At 37.5% G+C, this 15,328-nt stretch overlaps 1 protein-coding gene across 1 annotated transcript in view; it reads left to right on the plus strand.

The window, feature by feature from the left end:
• The window catches only part of LOC117344919 (multiple epidermal growth factor-like domains protein 6), a 194,262-nt gene that overhangs the window by 1,454 nt on the left and 177,480 nt on the right, over positions 1-15,328 (plus strand). The gene's annotated exons all lie outside the window — the stretch shown is intronic.

Raw genomic sequence — 15,328 nt, forward strand, 5'->3', positions numbered from 1 at the left:
ATGTTTTGCGTGAAGTTTATCAAATATAAATTTTGATGATTATATCCAGATAAACATTTGAATATATTTGAAAAATTATCTCTGTATACCTGTAGAATATTTGACAATATATATCTAAATATACACTCTAATTACGATCTATTGTGTATTCGAGACAGGTGTATATACATAGATGTTGTTTTTTTCTACCTGTATTCCTAATACACAGATCAGTCAAATACTTCTGGACTTTTATATTATCGCATGCAGGTAGACCGACAGATCATTCATCATAAATTTCAAGCCCTTTAAAAAAATTAACATACGGTAGTGAAAACATACATATATACACGTTTCGGAGGTATTATACATAAAAAGGCTGGACAGTTCGCAATTAAAATCGGTTTATTAACTACTAATGATGTCAAACCCAATCTTTATTTTCTAACAAACATTTTGTCATTTCAATAGCGAACTTGAAACCCAAGGGGGCACTTGACGGTAAAGGCAGTTGTGCAGTATTGCATTTCAAATCGCGTCCTCTTATCAGAGAACGCTATCATCGCTCCATGGGTTAGCCTTTTCTTTACTTATCCACGGTAGGCAATAAATCTTCTTGTGATAGTCACTGCAAACTTTTTTTGACAAAACATAGTGACTTTGCGATTCTAGGTCTCAATAAACCCGAGTCATGTCATTTAGCGACCTGGGCTTCTAAGGAATACTTCCACACGAAACCTCTACCGTCAAGTTAATTTATATACTCAGTTATTAAAAATTAATATCTATTTTATAGGGTTGTATCATAATGAAAATATGATATCACAGATGTTTGAAATTTAGTATATATGCTCATAATTTTTTTTTTTTTTAAATCATAAAGCATTGTCAATATCTGGACATATTTCATATTAAGTTCCATTTTTGTAGATATTTTGATAAAGTTAAGACAAATACCTGCACGGCAATTAAGCATATTAATGTTTTAAAACATGCAACCTGGCGTAATTTAACAGTGTTTAAGAATTAATATGCTACAAATATTTACATAGATTATTTTCTCTTACCGTAGAAAAGTGATATTTAGACTCAGCTAACCTTTATATCAATTTTCAACTGACCGTGAAAAATATATTCGCATTAAAAATAGATTATACCCTACCTATTTTATTTAAAAACGTATTATTATTCGATTTATTTTCAATTTCCACGTGTTAAACTTGCTATGTTGGTTTAAGTAGGTATATTATAGATATATCACGTCTCCGTTCTGAAAACACCATACACGTGCGTGTAAGTATTTTATACCATATATTTCGACCTTATCCAAGATATGCTGTTTTTATACCAACCAAATACAGGACTAAAGTTTATACGTGGACGAAGTCCCTTAGCAGATCGTTATGCGGTATATATCATATACACAGCTGAACGCCTTTTGAAAGCTCCATTGTAATTTTTTAAAGATATTCTGAAACCACTGGGCGTAAAAATACTTTATGTTGAGTGAATACTATATCCATGTTACAAAACCCAAGGAGGAATATATTTAAATCTTATCGGCCACACTGCGTGACATCCGAAATCTCGAATTTGTTAGGATGTTTAAGGAGTTTTAAAGGTTTAAGCGTGGATTAAAACAGTACTAAAACACTGGTGTTTGTGGTTATGTCGGAGTGCTCGATTAAATTTCTCTTTCTAGTCCAGCTTTCATTTTTACATTCTGATCTAGAAAGGACTTAAAAACCGTCAAAATCTAATTTTTTTTATTGCTTTAGCACAGGGACTTGACACAAATTACCTATTTCGGTCGGTTTAGTGTACTATCATGCTAATCTCACGGTCCCTTTGGTTGAGAATTCATGTCAAGTCCCCGTGCCACTCAGTTGGCTGAATGTGATCAAAAGGCAGCTGAGAGAGTTTTAACATATCAGCTTATAAATATATTAATTAGTGCAATGGTAATCGCACTAATTGATAACAAACATTTCGATCTAATTTGAGACATTAAAATTTTCAAAAAGTTCAACGAAAACTTCTTTAGTTCAGTCCTGCGGTAGGGCGACGAGATGGAGTTGAATTTAAAAGTTTGAAATGAAAACAGGTATTACAATTAATCTGCATGATATGAACAAATAATTTTGCATGTGCATCACATCGTTTTATCAAATAGGAATTTAGACGAGTTCTCGAAAATATTTCTCGAACTGAGATATCGCTAATACTGCCAATATCATAAAGATCATATCTGTTATAATCATTGTAATGTGATAGTACATGTTCTTAACTTCGGATATTATCATTGAATCATGTATTGTAATTTTCAGATAATATCATGATCCATGCAGTGAAGCTCTGTAATCGGGATAATTACTGTTTGTGTAATGAAATGATTCATCGAAAATGTCAAATTGGTTATATTCTGTAGTTCTGATAATATAAGAAGACAATAAACTTTATAATATTATATAATGATGTAAAATGGCTATATTCCGGATAATATCATGGTACAAAATATAAACTCCGGTTAATACGATATGCATAGCCTATAATCCACATAATGTAAAGATATAATTACATATTCTCCTTAGTCCTAATAATATGATATTTAAGACAGCGCTCCTTTGAATTTATTGTAACTTAAGAATTCGATATCACGCGATAATACCAAAATTCCTGATAATATCATGACATAATGCCCTGTACTCCTTTTAATATCACGTAAAATCAGCCTTTTTTATCATGAATAGTAATGTTTTGATTTTTGGCTCCAGACATCAGAAATTATGCATAATACATTTATATTCAACAATAAACCACTTGTAAAATTGCTGTCTATTAAGGCCTTAGTTAACCCTGTGTGGTAGAAATTCTGTCTAGTCAGCATTCTAGATTCAGTTTCAATTTACATGTGTGTAAACCTTTATATTGTGTTTCTAGGATAGTAGTTGGTTTGTGGTGCTAGCTAAGGATGATTTCGGTAGAAATATGATAAAGAATCTACCGCATGCACTATATATAGTAACAGTATAAATTCACTTGATAAGTTGAAGACAAATGAACAAAAACGTTCGTTAAGTTGAAAATAACTTCTAGTCAATTTTATGAATAGCTTTGTCCGTCAAATCTCTTTTGGTCAAAAAACACAACCATAAAATGTATGGAAATGTCTTACATCAAATCTACAACAAATATTCACTATTTCTTTTTAAATCCAAGCGACAGTTTTTGTAGGAACACAAGCGGCCAAACTTTAAAATATTTCTATTTTATCTTATGTTGGTTGATGTCGCCCTGCCGTCGTAATTTTTTCAATAATTATGTAAATCATGTTAAGACTTATGTTTTGTGTGTCAAGTATTTCAATGGTGGCCTAAATCATTTTACGTTTCAGTAGATAGCCATCTTAGGCCAAATGATGATAATTTCTGTTGACTGGTATAGAAACCTGGACATCAGATATCATACATACGGGCGTTAAAGCCGATTGAACTATATGTACAATGCCATATGTCAAAACACCGGTTGTCATCCGATATACTAGACAATTCTTTGAACTTCAGACAATATTATTTTCAGAATAGATCTTTACTTTATTATGCAACAATTAGTCTTGGGCAATGATTTCAGCGGTAACCCAGTCGTTTAACTTCTACAATGTGCAAGACATTTCAGGCCAAGCAGAATAAATTTCCTGTTTTTTTGGTATATCATTTAAATGTTTGGAAGACGAATTTTTTATAAAGAGTAACATTGCATTATATGTGGAAGACGTTATCTTTTATGGAGATTTGGACTGAATTAGGGGGCCGCGGTGGCCGAGTGGTTAATGTGTCCAGACACTTTATCACTAGCCCTCCACCTCTGGGTTGCGAGTTCGAAACCTACGTGGGGCAGTTGCCAGGTACTGACCGTAGGCCGGTGGTTTTTCCCCGGGTACTCCGGCTTTCCTCCACCTCCAAAACCTGGCACGTCCTTAAATGACCCTGGCTGTTAATAGGACGTTAAACAAAAACAAAACAAACAAAAGACTGAATCACGACGAATTATCTTCGGTAGACATTGTACAAGTAACCCTAGGCCAATTTTAGAGGTATGATAGTGGTTCGATCCTTTCGGTTTCTGTTTCCTATAAAGCTGGTATCACGGACCGTCCTGTGCTGTCATGGTTGTGTCCTTTTAAAAGACATTTAACTCCAATTACTCTGCATAACATGTCACCGACCTCCCGTATGTTACTCAGTGAGGTAGACACCAGCTACTACACGACCCCGAAATGAACTTACATGTAGTTGTTCACGGGGCGATAACCCCAGCATAGAAAGAAAGAGAAAGCATATTTTGAATGTGTAACGAGGAACACTATATTTTTTTGTTGGCCTTGATAGTCTGTAGTAGTTTGTTTCTTGTATATGCAAATTATGTAATGATGTGACACTGTCGTCATCCCGAATACCAGTATGCCATGCTTTTGCATTTTTAAAAAAAATATATATATATACCAAAAATAGTGTAACGTTTTAGGTCGTAATCTGTCCAACCTGTATTAGTTCTTTAAAAATTAGTGGCCGCGGTGGCCGAATGGTTAAGGTGTCCTGATACTTTATCACTAGCCCTCCACCTCTGGGTTGCGAGTTCGAAACCTACGTGAGGCAGTTGCCTGGTACTGACCGTGGGCCGGGGTTTTTCTCCGGGTACTCCGGCTTTCCTCCACCTCCATAACCTGGCACGTCTTTAAATGACCCTGGCTGTTAATAGGACGTTAAACAAAATAAAACAAAAAACCAAACCAATCTTTAACAAATTGGTCAATTCTATAGTAACACAGTACACAGTGTTTAATATAACTATGAGAGGCATCTTGCTGCCATGCCCAAGTAATCATGTTTCGGTGCAATGATAATAAAATTCGAGTCGGTGACCCGTCGTTTCCGGATATCGTGTCGGTATGACCTTTAAATTGTTGTTTGCAGGCACCGAAACCCATAAATAGAATCAAACCAAACGAAAATAATATCTTACTGGGTTTCCGAGTAGTATGGTTTATCGGTCAGATACATTCCGTTATGTTTGCACAAACAAAAAAGTAGTTAACTCAAAAGTTAAAAACATACATAAAAAATTGCTATTAAAGATAAGGAACGATGTGTGTAACATGTACATTCTGCTTACAAAATAAATAAATAAAATGTTAAAACATTTGTTGATTTTAGCTCTCGGCTAGTGGGAACGTGTAGGAACTCTTCACTATGGGGATGTTTGTTTGTTAGGCCTGACGCCTACGCATGGACAGCCGTGAAAAATTGAGATATTTAGAACGAGATAAAATATTCTATAGGATATGACGATATTTATAGAAATGTGTCTGCTTGGATTAAAACCATTGGCCATACTGTCAGTTTGAGTTTTAAAGCTTTACCTATATTTCTTGTCTACTGTTTTCTTCTTTTCTTTGTCTTCTTCTGTCTTTCTCTCCTAGACACTTATCTACATACATGTATGACCAGCGTTGGTATCTCCTTGACACCCGTCCTCATATGACCCTGGCTGTTGGTGTCTCCTTGACACCCGTCCTTATATGACCCTGGCTGTTGGTGTCTCCTTGACACCCGTCCTTATATGACTCTGGCTGTTGGTGTCTCCTTGACACCCGTCCTTATATGACCCTGGCTGTTGTTATCTCCTTGACACCCGTCCTCATATAACCATGGCTATTGCATGGTATCTCCTTGACAACCTTCCTCATATAACCATGGCTATTGGTGTCTCCTTGACAACCGTCCTCATATGACCAACGCTGTTGGTGTCTCCCGGACACCCATCCTGATATGACCATGGCTGTTAGTCTCTTTGACATCCGTCCTCATATGACCATAGCTGTTGGTGTCTTCTCGACACCTCTCTTTATATGACCCTGGCTGTTGGTGTATCCTTGCCACCCGTCCTCATATGACCCTGGCTGTTGGTGTATCCTTGCCACCCGTCCTCATATGACCCTGGTTGTTGGTGTCTCCTTGGCACACGTCCTGATATGACCCTGGCTGTTGAAAGAACGTTCAAACCATACTTATAAACGCATCAATTTCTTTGTTAACGTTTTATTTATGATTTTGTTAATTTCATCTCGATTTAAAATCAGCAATTTTCATCAAGCATTCTTCCCAAATTCTACATTTCATCTGCAAAGTATCAATATAAACATTTGACATATCAGAAGGAATTGCATTCGAGCGAACTCTGAACCAATTAGTCCGACTCGGCTCGCGGTGGCCTAGTGGTTAAGGTGTCCCGACACTTTATCACTAGCCCTCCACCTTTGGGTCTCGAGTTCGAAGCCCACGTTTGAGTTATACGTTTATACACGTGATAAAGACCGTATGTTGGTAGTTTGTACTTAGGTCCCGCGATAATCACGAGGCCTGTTAGGAAATACTTACAAGGCATAATTATTATGTGTAAAGTACAAGAGCTTCATGTTAGATATGAACATTAATACGGACGCCGTCGTTTAATTCTTACTTTACACAATAGCTATAAAGTGCATAGTCTTATTTTGAATATTTACCCATCAGTTTTGACCTTATTCCAACTTTTCCACTATAAAGTGCATACTCCTATTTTGAATATTTACACAATGAGTTTTTGACCTTAATTTAACCTTTCAACTTTGACAAACAAGTTTACAGCCTTTGTACCAGACATGACGTATAGAAAAAATAATGATGAAATTCTAACAAGTCTAAAGGTAATAAAGTCCATTTAAAATGACACAATTTCATTTCATTTTGAGGCGTTCGGCGAAGCGTAAAGTCTAGTGATGATTTATCATGTCAGCGAGAGCCACACATATATACTGAGAGAAGCCGAGTTACAAAATATTTAGAGATCTACAGATGACGTCAGCTATTGTCCCACTCGGAACACCTCGGCCGATTCTCTAGATGACCGTAGAGAATCGGCCGAGGTGTTCCGAGTGGTTACTGTCCAATTTAACTGTAAACTGCAGAGCTATATCCGTGTAATGTCTTAGTGTTCGGCCGGTTATAGGATAAACATTCGCAATGTATTTTAATTGAACTCTCTTTCTTGTTAGAAAATCTTGCTGTAAGTCGTGTCCACGAGATTCTAAACTAACTATACATTAAAAAAATAGAATGTATATTTGATATTCAGACAAATTTATGACTGCAAATTGTTGAAATTTATCATTCTGTATATTTACACAAGCTTTAGAATACATTTGAATGTGATGTTCCGTCAATCAGACGTCCGTTCCTCCGTCCGCACTTGGTGTAAGAGTTCATTTGAATGAGATTGTTTGAGCGTGATATTCCGTCGTTCAGACATTCGGACTTGTTTTTAGAGATTCCATCGTTCCGACATCCGCACTTGTTTTTAGAGATTCCATCGTTCCGACATCCGCACGTACTTTGAAGTCAGTCTTAGACATACTGTGGTACGTGCATTCATCCTTTCTAAATCCATAACAATTTCAGTATACAGTATATTTAAAATAAGATTCTACAATTCAAGTATCCGGACCAGCGTGTCGGATTGCAGTTCATGCACTATTCATTCAGACCTCCGTTCTATATTCATGAATTTACAAAGTAAACGTTTAGTCCTCCAAGGAGCAAACCCCGTGAAAAGTTAAGTCACTTAAGAAGAAGTGATACATACATACTATTATCCCTGTCCAAGTGTAAAATAATAATATCGCCTTTCATGTTTCATGACGCGGTGCATGCAGTTTCCTGCGGTATGATGTGTGATGATAATTGTCCTTCCTTCGTGAATGAAAAGTTAACACTCTTTAAATTTGTCTGCCATGTTTTTCATACATTGTGAGACATTTTACGTGACGGTAAAGTGTCTCACTTAAAACAGAACACGGTCTCATGTTTAACTGTCGGGCTTAATGGGATTATCGCTCCGTGATGAGGTGGGAAATATATTTCACACATTAAAACGACGTCTAATTGAAAGGTGAGAAATATGCCCTGCGGATTTTCATGGATTCGAGGACAAAAGAAAATGTCTGATGGTATTTTGGGAAGATTCTGTAGGTCGCGCTCGGAATAATTTCATTTTTCGTTTTATTCCGTTTTTTTTTTATTATTATTATTTTTTTTTTCTTGAAATACCTTAAAAGGAGTATGAGAGAAAATCAAAGGTCTTTATCGTTTTAGATCTTTCTCAAGATTATTTATACTTGTGTCTGTGTACACACAATTCTTACCTCGTGACAATATCCTGAGAGAGGGGCCGCGATATCTCAGTTGGTTAGGAGATCGGAGGTCCATGGTTTAACTCTCTCTACCCGTGTCAGCTTGTGTTTCCCGGGAAGCTTAGAATCGGAATGCAGGTCTGTGTTGTCTTGGCTGCGTTCTTGAGCAAGACAATTTATCCTGGTTGCTGTGGGTGACATGCGACGGGCCTCCCATATGTTGCTAAGTGAAGTAGTCACCAACTACTACAAGGTGACCCCGCCTCGAACAAAACAATGCTGATAGTTGATATATAATAATGTTATTGTATTTATAGGTTGTTAAACCTTCTAGGTGAATAAAGATATTACAAAGGATGAGGGCGGGAGCCGTTAATACTATGGTGTGAATCTTAATGGCCTTGATGTGTGTAAGAGTCACTGAATCTACCGTGTGAATAATGACCTTGTAAAAGGGGTGGCGATCCACTAAAACTACCGTGTGGATCTGAATGACTTTGATCTGTTGGTAAACCATTAAATCTACCGTGTGGATCTGACTGAAAAGGTTTTCCTTATTGTAGTAATGGGCCATAAAAATTAATCACTTGTGATTTTGCTGTACAATATGCCCTAGATATTGACGTCCCATCCCGTGCGAATTCGTGCAACGATGAGCCAAAAACACGTGCCATCTCCTATGCCAATGTACATTTTTCGGTCATTAAGTTTTTCGTATGTAATTTTCTTTCTCTTTATTTTGATAACAAGTGGAAACAAAATTGTCTTTATAAGAGCTTTCCTGTTTCTTTTATCTTATTTTGCCAAGATAATATCTTTCTTCACATACTGAAAATGATATTTTGTTTAAATACATTATTTCCTAACCTTCATTTCAAAATTCTTTGCCAAAACAATTTTTCGCTGATTTTCTGTACTAGTGTTATGTTGAACAGTGCTAAATACCATTATATTTAATGATATACTTGACCATGTAGCACGTTAATTTTAGCTTTAAACGAGAACTAAATATATATACACTTATATGCTTCTGGCTTCAATAGGTCTCGCTCTTGACCCTGGAGGTCAGTACCTTTATGTAGAATAACACGCTCACACCCAGGTGTCATACCCTTGAGCCTGGTCATTACTCACGTTATAAATAGACATCAGTACTGGTCAAGCTGTCCTTAACTGACCGCTGCATACTAACGAACCACTGCTTTCTGAAGTCTTAGCTTTATTCTAACTCTCCTCCCATGCCCGCTGTTCTGATTTTCAACAACAGATCTAAAATGTTCTATTTAAAGACAAATCACTCCATTTCTAAGAATACTTGTGTACATGCGTCATTCGAAATAGGCCCAAGGCTTTGGCAGGCAAGCCTATATACACAGACCTCTCGAGCTCGATGCTAAGATAATTATATACTGCTTAATGCAAAAAACAATTATAGTAGGGGGTTGATTATAGTGTTGTCCGCACAGCAACTCTGCTCCGCACGGCGGCACAGCAACCGCAGCACTAGTTAATCGTAGGCTTATCCTTCCGCCATAGAAAATAGGGACGGCGAAGCTTTAAGGATCATCGTTGTACAATACCAAGGGAAATACTAGGATGCTGGCAAATGTTACAGACAATTGATAAACAAGGAATTTGAACCTTGAATTATGGATAATTATTTTGCAATACGAAGAGAATCCATGACACGCTGGCAAATGATCTGTATATACGATGTACAATACAAAAAAAAAAAAAAAAAAAACAAATCTTTTCATCAATACCTTGTTTATCAGTGAAAATGGTCGTCTTTCTCAATTTAGACGAATGGTATTATATAGTCCAAGCGTTTTGCGTTGATAAAACTTGGCTCGATTTTTAAATGGGATTTCACTATTTTGTTCAGAATCAAACCATTTTCAATCTCACAAGCTTCGTGTATCCTATAGTTATCTGAGAGGAGCATTGCTGGTGATGTTGCGTGCGGTCTGAACATTTCAGTGAAAACTTTTTTTCCGGATTTTCAATCTCCGCTCCTGCTCCACTTTGAGTAAATTATAATGTATTCGCCATTTCAGTGACACACGGAAATCTATCAAAATACATGTACATGTATATGATGATACTTCATCAATAAATCGTACCATAAATTTCATAAATTCCGTGATATTTTCTGACAGGTCTAACTCATTACTGGGTGCCTTGTGTCACAAACTGGTATCGTTAGATTTTAGTTTCTGAACTAAGATTTCGATATCCAAACATTTGTTTTGTCTTGATAAATACAGTTTGGTATTAAAAGAAGTTTGGAATAAATTTGTTTTATGGGATATAAATTTGCTATCTGTTAGGTGTTTTATAAACAAGTTCTTGAATACAGGCAATACAGGTCAATAGCAACTTTATGTTCATGTGACGTTGACGTTTATTTTGTTTAACGCCCTATTAACCGCCAAGTCATTTAAGGACACTCCAGGTTTTGGAGGTGGAGGAAAGCCGGAGTATCCGGAGAAAAACCACCGACATACGGTCAGTACTAGGCAACTGCCCCACATGGGTTTCGAATTGGCTAATGATAACGTGTCGAGACACATCAACTACTCGACCACCGCGCCCCCTATTCGCGTGACAAATTAAACACATATGGTTGAATGCATATTAAGTTCCAATTTTGTGTCGATCCATTGAAAAATAAAATTCCGTGTTAAAACTGTATATTTTATTGTAATGTCAAACTCTTATAGTGCTTTCTCCAGTTTGTTTGTGTGACCTTGACGGTTCGTTCTACCTGACCTTAGCGATTTTATTAATGATTTGCCTTAATTAATGACCGCAGCCCTCGTCTAGAGTACAGAACAAATCAGTGTTTAGGGATAGTTGACCTTGACCTCCCCCATGACCTTGACCTTTGGTTGACTGTTGAATTTCTCTTTTAACTTTTTGTTAGGTCAGAGGTCATATCTATCAATAAACATACAATCAGCCAAACGCGTAACCATAGCTCCCTCACTATTTCGAGTACAAACTAAATAAACCAAGAAGAAACGGTTGACGGATGCCCCGATCCGGAATATTGAAACCGATGTAAACTTTGGACTCTCCAGGAATAACTCTATGCTGATAATATTATGTGGGTGTTGCAATACATGTATGTAACAATGACAGTGGAGACAAAGAATTTCTTTCCGTGTTTGACAAATCTTTCAGGCACGTGCGGCATGTCATGCTAATGCATAACCTGTAACGCCACTAATCGTCAATTATCATATTGAATATGCATAGTTTGCATGTTTATATTCGTGTGGTTTCCATGTGTGAATGTAATAGATTTGTAGAACATGTTAGGCTGGCCATTTTACAGTCTACCAGTAATGAAAACGATATGTACATGATTGTTATATATTGTGAGTTCGTGTCAAAATCGAACAGCTTCCTACTGTAATTCAATTATGCAATATCTTGGCACTTTATCAAAGTTCAAATATCAAGACTACAGGTTAATTTACTCATTTTAGGGCAGTTTTTGTTTCCAGCATATAAATATATATACAGATAGTGCCCCTGGTAAGTGAAACTTAAATTTCGGTAGGCCTCAGCTGTGAGGGGGAGGGGATGAGGCCAAGGCCAAGGGGTAGAGGCGTGGTTAAAAGGGTTTCATTTTAAGGAAGGAGGAGTAAGAAGGGGGATTATGGGTGAAAGGTAGGTTAAATGCCTTGCTGGGTGGTGGATTTCAGAAGACATATTGGGCGGAGCCCAGGTGAGAGTATGAATTTAGGCGTTGGTTTTCTGGTAAGGAAGGGGCCTAAATACGTTTAGGATTTGAGGGCTAGGATGAGGCTGAATTTCCTAAGATGAGGGCCGAGGGGTGAAAATATTGGAAAATATTAGGGACATACAGTGGGGGTACATGGGAGGTCTGGTTTAGTTTATTTTGTTTAACGTCCTATTAACAGCCAGGGTCATTTAAGGACGTGCCAGGTTTTGGAGGTGGAGGAAAGCCGGAGTACTCGGAGAAAAACCACAGGCCTACGGTCAGTACCTGGCAACTGCCCCACGTAGGTTTCGAACTCGCAACCCAGAGGTGGAGGGCTAGTGATAAAGTGTCGGGACACCTTCACACTCGTGGGAGGGAGGGATTCATTGAGTGGAGGAGGTGAGGTGTAGGTGGAGAAAAGCTGGCTAGTCGGGGGAGGGCGTAGGGAGAGGATGTGGAGTGAATGAGTGTGGAACGGGGGGGGGGGGGGGGGGGTCGGGATGAGATACCGGTATGAAACGCAGGGAAGGTCGTACGATGCAATAAAAATGTACTCATTAACATTGAATCCGACATATTAAAAAGGTCAACCAGAGCAGACGAATACACTTAATTAAGCATGCATGTATAATTACTATGTTTGTACGAAGTATGTATTAAGGTCTTGTTACGGAATGCTGAAAGACCAAATCAAAACTTGACAATAAGTTGGTAAGATATGTAAAAGGTACGCCGGTGAATAGGCGCTATGAAGAGGTAGGCGCAGACACACTGAGGGGGTCTAGTCCCATAAGTATTTACATTATAATGATATCACTTCAAAGATTGTAAAATACAATAGGAAAAAACAGGTGCTTCTAGATGTGTAAAATTGGATAATATGAGTGCAAATTCCATTGACAAGGGGAGTTCTTATGAAAAAAAGGAATTAAATTTGACCCGTTGTGTCACATTCCTTTGATGTTTTGTCGCCGCCACGAGACTTGTCTTCAGGTAAATTATTAGATAAGGAGTTTTGTGCGACCTATTTAAGTGGTGTGTCATAGTGCAGGTAACGTGTCCGCCATACTGTACGAAATGTCGCTAGGGTGACCTTATCAGAATAAAACTTGTATTTTGGTTTGTTCTGGCAAATCTTTAATATGTATTTAATCAGCCACCTCCGAATTCCGATATTTAAATTATCACAGATATGTGCAAGGAAAGAGGAACCTTTTATTCCGAACATAATATTCAGTCTCGAACTACCGAATTCAGTTTTCTGGTTTTTAATGCAGTGAAAAGGTTCCTCTAGATTGGTTCGTACAGCACGGACGGGCTCTCGTGTGTTGTTCAGTGAGGTAGCCACCAGCTACTACTAAGAAATTCAATGTGTTCATGGGGATATAAACGAAAAACAGACATACATACAGTTTATAGTTTAATACGATCAACATAAACATCATCTTGATATCAGTTGTATAAAAGTAGGAAACTGAAAACTAAATATAAATTGAAAATTATTCAAACATACTTCTTTCAATCAGCAGGACAGTTCTTCTGTTCCGAAGTAGTCCAATTGAAACTCGGAGTCCCTTTTGTGTTGTTCATCAGAAAACAGCCATCGGCCATTTAGAAGTGAATCTGCAGAATAAAAGAAGGGTTCAAGACTTCAGAGAGAAAATGAAATACACCGCTTCGAACTTAGAGACCACAATAGTCCATTTCCCTACAGGTATATACTGTACGAGGACCCAATCGTCTCTCCAGTCATTTATCAAATCAGTAACGACAATTTGATAGACTATCCCTCAAATATATGTAGAAAGGGTCTCCAATTCGTAAGACATCATGTTGTTCTCTTTTTTGTTTCGGTTTCCGCCACATGCCGCCTTATCTTACTCAGTGACAGGTCCTGACAATCACGATGGAGATTTAAACGATTTATGACAGGGAGGGACTGTTTAATAAGAGGGGATAGGCTTGTACAACGTGAAATCAATTCGGATCTCAAAGAAAAAAAATCAATCATTTTTAAAACCTCCAGTAAAGTATTAAATGGGTCTGTTATAGCCAGTATCATTAGGGGCCGCGGTGGCCAAGTGGTTAAGGTGTCCCGACACTTTATCACTAGCCCTACACCTCTGGGTTGCGAGTTCGAAACCTATGTGGGGCAGTTGCCAGGTACTGACCGTAGGTCGGTGGTTTTTCTCGAGTTACTCCGGCTTTCCTCCACCTCCAAAACCTGGCACGTCCTTAAATGACCCTGGCTGTTAATAGGACGTTAAACAAAATAAACCAAACAGTATTAATTGTGAAGACGAATCAGCATTCCGCTTAAATACTGGGCATTTCCAGTTATAAATAATGAGAATCAAAATCACAAAAATTAAACACTTAAAATGTATGAAATGTAGATAAGGGGAGAAAGAACGAGTAAAATGAAAAATGAAAAAAAAAATGAAAAAAAGAAAGAAAGTAATTTACTAATGAAGAAGCATGTTTAGAGGTTTCATGATAATCTTTTACTGGGAAAAAATGGGAGAAATGTCGAATTTATTTTTACTGATAGGAAACTGAGACGTCCACCTCAAAACATGTCCATAGTAATTTCATTTGTATTTACATGAGGTATGTCTTACCGTATGTAGATATTTTAGGCCCTCGGTAACACAGGCACACGACCAGGGTATTCAAAATATCTAACATTAAGTTTAAGACGATACACTTGTCATCAATCTATGTTGAGAGATAGCAGAAAGAAAACACATTGCAGACATAGAGATTTGTTAAGGTTAGCAAAATGTAGAATTAAACTTGTGTATACGTAATCCATGACCTCGAGGATAAATTAATAGGTCTGTTGAATTTAATAAAAGTATCTTTAGAGAAAATCATGTTATACATACTTGGTTCTAGGTGAAGGCTGTATCTAAACTGCTGTTCTATTTCACAAGTTGATAAAAAGAGTCTTTGTGTAAGATAGTGCAGACGACATCTGTATACAAACAACCCTTTATTACACGGACGTTCGCCAGATAGTTTCCATTGCGCATCATCATCATGCTTCGGTCGTTGTGAGAACATTTAAGGATGCTTACCCCCTTTAGTCCGAAATTGTTTTATTTTTATTTTAAGGATGCTTACCCTCCTTTAGTCCGAGGGTGGTTATTTTAAGGAAGCTTACTCCCTTAGTCTTAGGGTGTTAGTCCGAAGGTGTTTATCTTAAGGATGCTTACCCTCCTTTAGTCCCAGGGTGGTTATTTTAAGGATGCTTACCCCCTTTACTCTGAGGGTGTTTATTTTAAGGATGCTTACCTCCCTCTAGTCTGAGGGTGTTTATTTTAAGGATGCTTACCCTCCTTTAGTCCGAGGGTGTTTATTTTAAGGATGCTTACCCCCTTTACTCT

Source organism: Pecten maximus, chromosome 16 (genome assembly GCF_902652985.1).
Source record: "Pecten maximus chromosome 16, xPecMax1.1, whole genome shotgun sequence".
Lineage (NCBI taxonomy): Eukaryota > Metazoa > Mollusca > Bivalvia > Pectinida > Pectinidae > Pecten > Pecten maximus.